At 45.6% G+C, this 8,772-nt stretch overlaps 1 long non-coding RNA gene across 1 annotated transcript; it reads right to left on the reverse strand.

Moving 5' to 3' along the window:
* Positions 1-943: 943 nt before the first annotated feature.
* LOC115171622 (uncharacterized) lies at positions 944-4,845 on the reverse strand. Its single transcript, XR_003871226.1, has 4 exons — positions 4,664-4,845; positions 4,287-4,363; positions 2,958-3,004; positions 944-955 (listed from the first exon to the last, which is right to left on the reverse strand). It is a non-coding gene; the product is annotated as an uncharacterized LOC115171622 (long non-coding RNA).
* Positions 4,846-8,772: the final 3,927 nt, after the last annotated feature.

The following is an 8,772-nucleotide window of genomic DNA, read 5'->3' on the forward strand; positions in this document are numbered from 1 at the left end:
AGACGGGGAGGGAGAGAGAGAGACGGGGAGGGAGAGAGAGAGAGGGGAGGGAGAGAGAGAGACGGGGAGGGAGAGAGAGAGACGGGAGGGAGAGAGAGACGGGGAGGGAGAGAGAGAGAGACGGGGAGGGAGAGAGAGAGACGTGGAGGGATAGAGAGAGACGGGGAGGGAGGAGAGAGAGAGAGACGGGGAGGGAGAGAGAGAGAGAGGGGAGGGAGAGAGACGGGGAGGGAGAGAGAGAGAGACGGGGAGGGAGAGAGAGAGAGACGGGGAGGGAGAGAGAGAGAGAGAGAGACGGGGAGGGAGAGAGAGAGAGAGACGGGGAGGGAGAGAGAGAGAGAGAGACGGGGGGGGAGGAGAGAGAGACGGGGAGGGAGAGAGAGAGACGGGGAGGGAGAGAGAGAGAGACGGGGAGGGGGGAGAGAGAGAGACGGGGAGGGGGAGAGAGAGAGAGACGGGGAGGGAGAGAGAGAGAGAGACGGGGAGGGAGAGAGACGGGGAGGGAGAGAGAGAGACGGGGAGGGAGAGAGAGAGAAAGAGACAGGGAGGGAGAAAGAGACAGGGAGGGAGAAAGAGACAGGGAGGGAGAAAGAGACAGGGAGGGAGAAAGAGACAGTGAGGGAGAGACAGGAGGGAGAAAGAGACAGTGAGGGAGAAAGAGACAGTGAGGGAGAAAGAGACAGTGAGGGAGAAAGAGACAGTGAGGGAGAAAGAGACAGGGAGGGAGAGAGACAGGGAGGGAGAGAGACAGGGAGGGAGAGAGACAGGGAGGGAGAGAGACAGGGAGGGAGAGAGACAGGGAGAGAGAATCAGTGAGTGTTCTAGAAGCCTATGGAGGAGTTGTAATGAGAGGGGAGTTTCCCAGAGAGTTGTTCTACATACCTGGGTCCAGGAGGAGCAGTTGACTTTGTCCCCAGAGTTAAAGGCCATGATGCTGTACTTCTTACTGGTGTTCCTACACACACACACACACACACACACACACACACACACACACAGGTTAGTGGTGTAAGCTATGTCATGACTCATGTAGATATCACATCATGTACAGTGCATTCGGAAAATATTCAGACCACTTGACTTTTTCCACATTTTGTTACGTTACAGCCTTATTCTAAAATGGATTAAACCCCCCCCATCTACACTCCATAATGACAAAGCAAAAACAGGTTTAGATTTTTTTTCTCCCAAAAGAACAAACTGAAGTAAGTAAGTATTTAGACCCTTTACTCAGTATTTTGTTGAAGCACCTTTGGCAGCAATTACAGCCTTGAGTCTTCTTGGGTGTGAAGCTCCCATTCTTGTCTGCTGATCCTCTCAGGCTCTGTCAGGTTAGATGGGAAGCGTCGCTGCACAGCTATTTTCAGGTCCCTCCAGAGATGTTCGACCGGGTTCATGTCTGGGCTCTGGCTGGCCCACTCAAGGACATTCAGAGATTTGTCCCGAAGCCACTCATGCGTTGGCTTGGCTGTGGGCTTAGGGTTCTTGTCCTGTTGGAAGGTGAACCTTCGCCCCAGTCTGAGGTCTTGAGTGCTCTGGAGCAGGTTATCATCAAGGATCTCTCTGTGCTCAGGTCATCTTTTCTTCCATCCTGACTAGTCTCCCAAAACCTGCCGCTGAAAAACATTCCCACAGCATGATGCTGCCACCATGTTTCACCATAGGGAGGATGCCGGTTTCCTCCAGACGTGACACTTAGTATTCAGGCCAAAGAGTTCAATCTTGGTTTCATCAGACCAGATAATATTATTTCTCATGGTTTGAAAGTCCTTTAGGCTTACTCCAAGCGGCTTGTCATGTGCCTTTTACTGAGGAGTGGCTTCCGTCTGGCTACTCTACCATAAATGCCTGATTGGTGGAGTGCTGCAGAGATGGTTGTCCTTCTGGAAGGTTCTCCCATCTCCACAGAGGAACTGTGGAGCTCTGTCAGAGTGACAGAGGGTTCTTGATCACCTTTCTGACCAAGGCCCTTCTCCCCCGATTGCTCAATTTGGCCGGTCGACCAGCCAGCGCTAGGAAGTCTTGGTGGTTTCAAACTTCTTCCATTTAAGAATGATGGAGGCCAATGTGTTCTTGGGGACATTCAATGCTGCAGGTATTTTTTGGTACCCTTCCCCAGATCTGTGCCTCGACACAATCCTGTATCAGAGCTCTACGGCAATTCCTCCGACCTCATGGCTGTGTTTTTGCTCTGACATGCACTGTCAACTATGGGACCTTATATAGACTGTGTGCCTTTCCAAATCATGTCAAATCAAATTACCACAGGTGGACTCCAATCAAGCTGTAAAATCTTCTCAAGGATGATCAATGGAAACAGGATGCACAGGAGCTCATTTTTGAGTCTCATAACAAAGGGTCTGAATACTTAGGTAAATAAGGGATCTATATATTGTTTTTATATAAAATGTGCAAAAATGTCTAAAAACCTGTTTTCGCTTTGTCATTATGGACTATTGTATGTAGATTTAGGAGGAAAAAAAATAATTGAATCTATTTTAGATTAATGCTGTAACGTAAAAATCTGACACAGTGGCTGGTGAACCAAAAAGTACATTTTATGTCCTGCTTGGAACACTACAAATACAGAAGATACACTTAGGCAAAGTTAGCTGTTTGACCACAGATATCAACTGAGGTTTTTGTTTGAGATGTTTTTTTTTTATGTGTTCACTCCCACGTTTCCATTAGCTCAGGAAGTGTCGTAGTTCAGATAGTTCGGGTAAATGTGCAACGCAAAAAACCTCTGTGGGAATCTGTGTAAAATTATGCACGGTAAGTGTCTTTTGTATTTGAAAAATTATTTTGGAGTGATATGAAAGTAGAGTTTGAGGTTTCCAAAACCGTATTGCATGCAATGATAATTAACGGTTAGACAGAAGGTCGGGAATGTTGGCCCTGCTGTGGTCAATTGTTAAATGAGAACCCAATGGCTATAGGCCTTGGATAGTACTTACTTGGGGACCCGGACTATGTACTCTGTAGAAGAGGAACTGCTGCCCCCCTGTAAAAAAACACACACAGTTTGCTACACTACATATACAAAAGTAAGTGGACACCCCTTCAAATGAGTGGATTCAGCTATTTCAGCCACACTCGTTCCTGTCATGTATATAAAAATTGAGCACACAGACATGCAATCTCAATAGACAAACATTGGCAGTAGAATGGCTTTATTGAAGAGCTCAGTGACTTTCAAATTGGCACCTTCAAAGGATGCCACCTTTCCAACTAGTCAGTTTGTCACATTTCAGCCGTTAGAGCTGCCCCAGTCAACTCTAACTGCTGTTATTGTGAAGTGGAAACATTTAGGAGCAACATCGGATCAGCCGCGCAGTGGTAGGCCACACAAGCTCACAGAACGGGACTGCTGAGTGCTGAAGCTCGTAAAAATCGTCTGTCCTCAGTTGCAACACTCACTACCGAGTTCCAAACTGCCTCTGGAAGCAACGTAGTACAATAACTGTTTGTCAGGAGCTTCATGAAATGGGTTTCCATGGCCGAGCAGCCGCACACAAGCCTAAGATCACAATGCCAAGCGTCGGCTGGAGTGGTGTGAAGCTTGCCGCCATTGGACTCTAAAGCAGTGGAAACGCGTTCTCTGTAGTGATGAGTCACGCTTCACTATCTGGCAGTCTAACGGACGAATCTGGGTTTGGCGGATGCCAGGAGAACACTACCTGCCCCAATACACAGTGCCAACTGTAAAGTTTGGTGGAGGAGGAATAATGGTCCGGGGCTGTTTATCATGGTTCGGGCTAGGCTCCTTAGTTCCGGTAAAGGAAATCTTAGCGCTACAGCGGACATTGACATTCTAGACGATTCTGTGCTTCCAACTTTGTGGCAACAGTTTGGGGAAGGCCCTTTCCTGTTTCAGCATGACAATGCCCCCGTGCACAAAGCAAGGTCTATACAGAAATGGTTTGTCGAGATCGGTGGATGAACTTGACTGGCCTGCATAGAGCACTGACCTCAACCCCATCGAACACCTTTGGGATGAATTGGAATGACGACCGCGAGCCAGGCCTAAATGCCCAACATCAATGCCTGACCTCACTAATGTTTTTGTGGATAAATTCAGAATGGAAGCAAATCCCTGCAGCAATGTTCCAACATCTAGTGGAAAGCCTTCCCAGAACAGTGGAGGCTGCTATAGCAGCAAAGGGGGGACCAACTCCATATTAATGCCCAGCAAGCCTGACAATGAGATAAGCAAGCAACAGATGAAGCAATAGACTGATACCGTCATGTTGACCCCACAAGTAAACCATACACCCAATACTTACCAGTGACGTCATGGTCGACCGTATACAGAGGCAGTTTGCCCCTATTCTCCGTCAAGCAGTCACCTGTAAGTGATCACCTGTTGAAGTATAACGACATTTCATTCAGTTCATAGCTAGATAGAAAACTATAGGACATGCTTAAGTTAACTGACCTCGGTCTCAGCATATGCAGAAATTACTCATCATAAGGTAGTTGTTTGTGGTCATTTATGTACTAACGTCAGCTATAGAGCCATAGATTTGGGATATTAAAGGCTTCGCCTCTTCCTCTGATAGAGCTAAGTTACTACTTACTTACTGTACGTTAGTTAGTCTGTAGCTAGTTACCAGTAGGCTAAGAAAGACACTCCAGAAATATATTGACAGAGTAAACCTACCTCTTCAAAATGTGCGAAACAAAAAGATGTTGCTATATTTTATGCTTTATAGGTAATCAAACATAAGTATTGGATAACATTTCATATTAGTATGTATCGAGCACATATATCTGGTAGCTAACGTTACTCATGCAGTCGTCAGTTAAATATTTATCTTGGATTAGTGCTATCTGGTATCCTTGGGACGTCCCTACCCTAAACCTTTTCCTTTATTTCGGTCGGGACGTACTAAGGATCCAAAATAACACTAACACAAGACAAGTCTCGCTGCTTTCTGCCAACCGTTCCGTCAAGAATAATGGTCGGCCGGAAAACAAAGTCAAACAGCAGTTAGTTCTTAGTAGAGCGGAGCCATAGGCGCGTGCCGCGAAACAAAATTATATGCTATTATTAAAACAACTATCCAGTGTTTCCAGATATCTATGAAATATGTCCTATAATTAATTACAATTCCTTCCAAAAAAGTATAATTAATGCAGGTAGATGACATCACCCTCTGTGAGGAAATAGCAAGCATATTTTAAACATCTGCTTGAGATAAAAGTTTGAGGTGTGATTTTTGAAAAATAAATTCTCAAATTAATGCGTTGGCCACAAATACGCGTATAACGGGTCAACATTATTTGCGTACGAGTTAACGGAAATGGACTTTTAAAAGTGAGATTTTCACTGGACAGTTACTTGAAATCCTTGGTGACGAATCATGATTGAAAAAATCTGGTTGACAACTGTTGAGAGACCATCTACAGTAGGCTGCTGTGATTCTACCTTGCTGCATATTTGCCAAGACTCAGTTATTTACCAACAAATTATTTTTATTTATCAAACTGTATCGTGCAATATATACACCTTTTCACTGATAAATTACAGCCATACTATATTTGTGCACTTGTCAACGAGTGTTACAACCCTGCCTAGAAAACGCCCTCCATTCACCTTTTCTGGTACAAAATCACCCTCATTTGTTGTATGATTTGAAGATGTTGAAGATGCCATGGAAGTTTCTAAAAGATAATGCAATGGCAAATTAGATTACATTTATATAAAGTTGTGGCCATAATGTTTTTATCTTTTGCAATGACTTTTTCAAACAAAAAATGCATGCCGCTTATAGCAAGTGCCAAATACAGGCAGCACATTTTGCAAGTTTGATTGTCTATTTGATCAATGCTACAGCATACTTCTACGGAAAATACGAATTGTTGTACAATATTTCAACCTGGTCTCATAGACTAGAAGTAACATTGTAAAAAATCTGGGATACTCAAATTAATATGATATGTTAGGTTTGGTGTTGTTACATAAGACAAAAGGTTACTTAAGGCAAAACTAAAGGAGGGTGGTTGGTTGGGGTGGGTGGATGGATGGATGGATGGATGGGTGTATAACGCGATTGTCTAGCAACCCAAAGGTGCGTGTTCGAATCTCATCACAAACAACTTTAGCATTTTAGTTAATTGGCAACTTTGCAACTGCATACTACTTTTTAGCTACTTTGCGATTACTTAGCATGTTAGCTAACCCTTACCCTAACCTTAACCCTTTAAACACTAACCTTAACCCTAACCTAAACCCCTAACCCATAGCCTAGCTAACGTTAACCACCTAGCTAATATTAGCATTAGCCACCTAGCTATTGTTAGCCACAAAAAATTGCAATTCGCAACATATCATACAAATTGTAATTCGGAACACATCATACGAATTGTAATTAGTAACATACTGTATCATACCAAATGGATGATTGACATCCACAAATTAATACATACCATACCAAACGTAACATATCATACTAATTTGAGCAACCTGGATTTTTCGTTTACCATGTTACGTCTACCCCTGAGTCCAGGTTGACTATTTTGTTTATCAATAGATTATTGTGTTTCTATCTCCTCCCTTGGTATTGGCTCTACATTTAAATAGACTATGGTGTTGTGCTCCAATTGCACTGCAATTGGCCTACTGTAGCCTATGCTGTCAAATATTTTAAATAGGCTACCTGTCTAGCTATTTATTTTCGAGGAAGTTTGGCTATTAAATGAGTGATGGATAAATGGTAGGCTAATATTTGTTGTGTAGTGGGAATAAGTCAGTCATGTCAGAAAAGGAGATACGTCCTGCAATATGATTATGATTTAGGCCTATATAATACAAGTACAATAAGCACATAAGCCACATGCTGCCTTGCGATCTCCTTACCAACGGCAAATGCATCTGTTTTATAATTAGGCCTACATTATAATATATTAGACTACCATTATCATAATTCATCTGCATAAAAAAAACATACCTTTCCCAAATAACAATATTTGCTTTCAATACAATTGATCAACCACTAGAAGTTGTGCATATGCATGATCTAAGAGTATGTGGACTGTGGAAATAATCATACTTTCCTGTCAAGTTCATAATTGATAAATACCAACCTTTGCAGGAACACTGGCGTACACAAGGGCTGCGTTCAGTAAGTCTTTACGTTCTGGAATGTTTAATTGAATGGAAACAGTGCTGTACTGAGCGACCAGTTGAAAAACTGTGAGGGGTTGGGTTGTGGATTGGGTAACGCAGTCAGCATGGCCACCGCCCTTTAAATAGGTCACTCATTGTTTCAAGCCACACCTCCACACCCACCAAACAGGAGCAAAAGTACCTCAAAGCCTTTTCAATAACATACAAGAAAGAACGTTTTGGGTAAATGTGTCGTTCAGTACAAACTGTTCCGCAACTTAGCAAACGTTCAAGTGAACTGAATGCACCTTAGGTTTAGAGTCTTTTTATGTGCATGCAGCCTTTTGTCAATCTCTGTGCGCAACTGGTCACCTGGAGTCAAGTGCAGGAGAGCAGAGATGAGTGAACAGGCACACTTTAATTGGCAGAAGCAAAACAGTCGGACGCAACAGCGTCACAACACTCCAGCCAAAGGAAAAAGCGAATAGCACACTAGTCACACAGAATAATGTACAACAATACAATACCACGGGTTCAAAACAATACCCGGAAAAAACAGCCTGACACGTCACACAATAAACGTAACGAACAATTACACACACAGACATGGGGGGAACAGAGGATAATATACATGCAGAGTGATGAGGGGATGTAAACCAGGTGTGCGGGAAAACAAGACAAAACAAATGGAAAATGAAAGGTGGTACGGCAATGGCTAGAAGACCGGTGACGTCGACCGCCGAGCACTGCCCGAACAAGGAGAGGAGCCGACTTCAGCGGGGGTCGTGAGAGTACCCCATCCCTGACGCGAGGCACCAGCAGTGCAGCGACACCGGCCTTAGGGACGACCCGGAGGGCGAGGCGCAGTGCGATTCGGTCGGAGACGGAGGAACTCCCGCTGCATTGAAGGGTCCAATACGTCCTCCACCGGAACCCAGCACTTCTCTTCCGGACTGAAGGACTGAAGGCCCCTCACCCGACACCCGACGCCTCGAATCCAGTATGGATCGAACAGAGTACGCCGGGGGCCCCTCAATGTCCAGAGGGGGGGAGGAACCTCCCGCACCTCAGACTCCTGGAACGGGCCAGCCACCACAGGGCTGAGAAGAGATACATGGAACGAGGGGTTAATACGGTAATCAGGGGGAAGCTGTAACCTGTAACTAACCTCATTCACTTTCCAGGACTTTAAATGGCCCCACAAACCATGGGCCCAGCTTCCGGCAGGGCAGGCGGAGAGGCAGGTTTCGGGTCGAGACCCAGACCCGGCCCCCGGTGCGAACACCGGGGCCTCACTGCGGTGACGGTCTGCGCTGATTTTCGAGCGCAGCACGGCCTGCTGGAGGTGAACATGGGCGGCGTCCCATGTCTCCTCCACGTGCCTGAACCAGTTGTCCACCGCAGGAGCCTCGGTCTGACTCTGATGCCAAGGTGTCAGAACCGGCTGGTACCCCAGTACGCACTGGAAGGGGGAGAGGTTAGTGGAGGAGTGGTGGAGCAAGTTCTGAGCCATTTTGGCCCAGGGAACAAACGCTGCCCACTCCCCCGGCCGGTCCTGGCAATAAGACCGCAGAAACCTGCCCACATCCTGGTTCACTCTCTCCACCTGCCCATTACTCTCGGGATGAAACCCCAAGGTAAGGCTGATCGAGAACTCCAGA

The sequence above is a fragment of the Salmo trutta genome, chromosome 32, assembly GCF_901001165.1.
Source record: "Salmo trutta chromosome 32, fSalTru1.1, whole genome shotgun sequence".
Taxonomy (NCBI): domain Eukaryota; kingdom Metazoa; phylum Chordata; class Actinopteri; order Salmoniformes; family Salmonidae; genus Salmo; species Salmo trutta.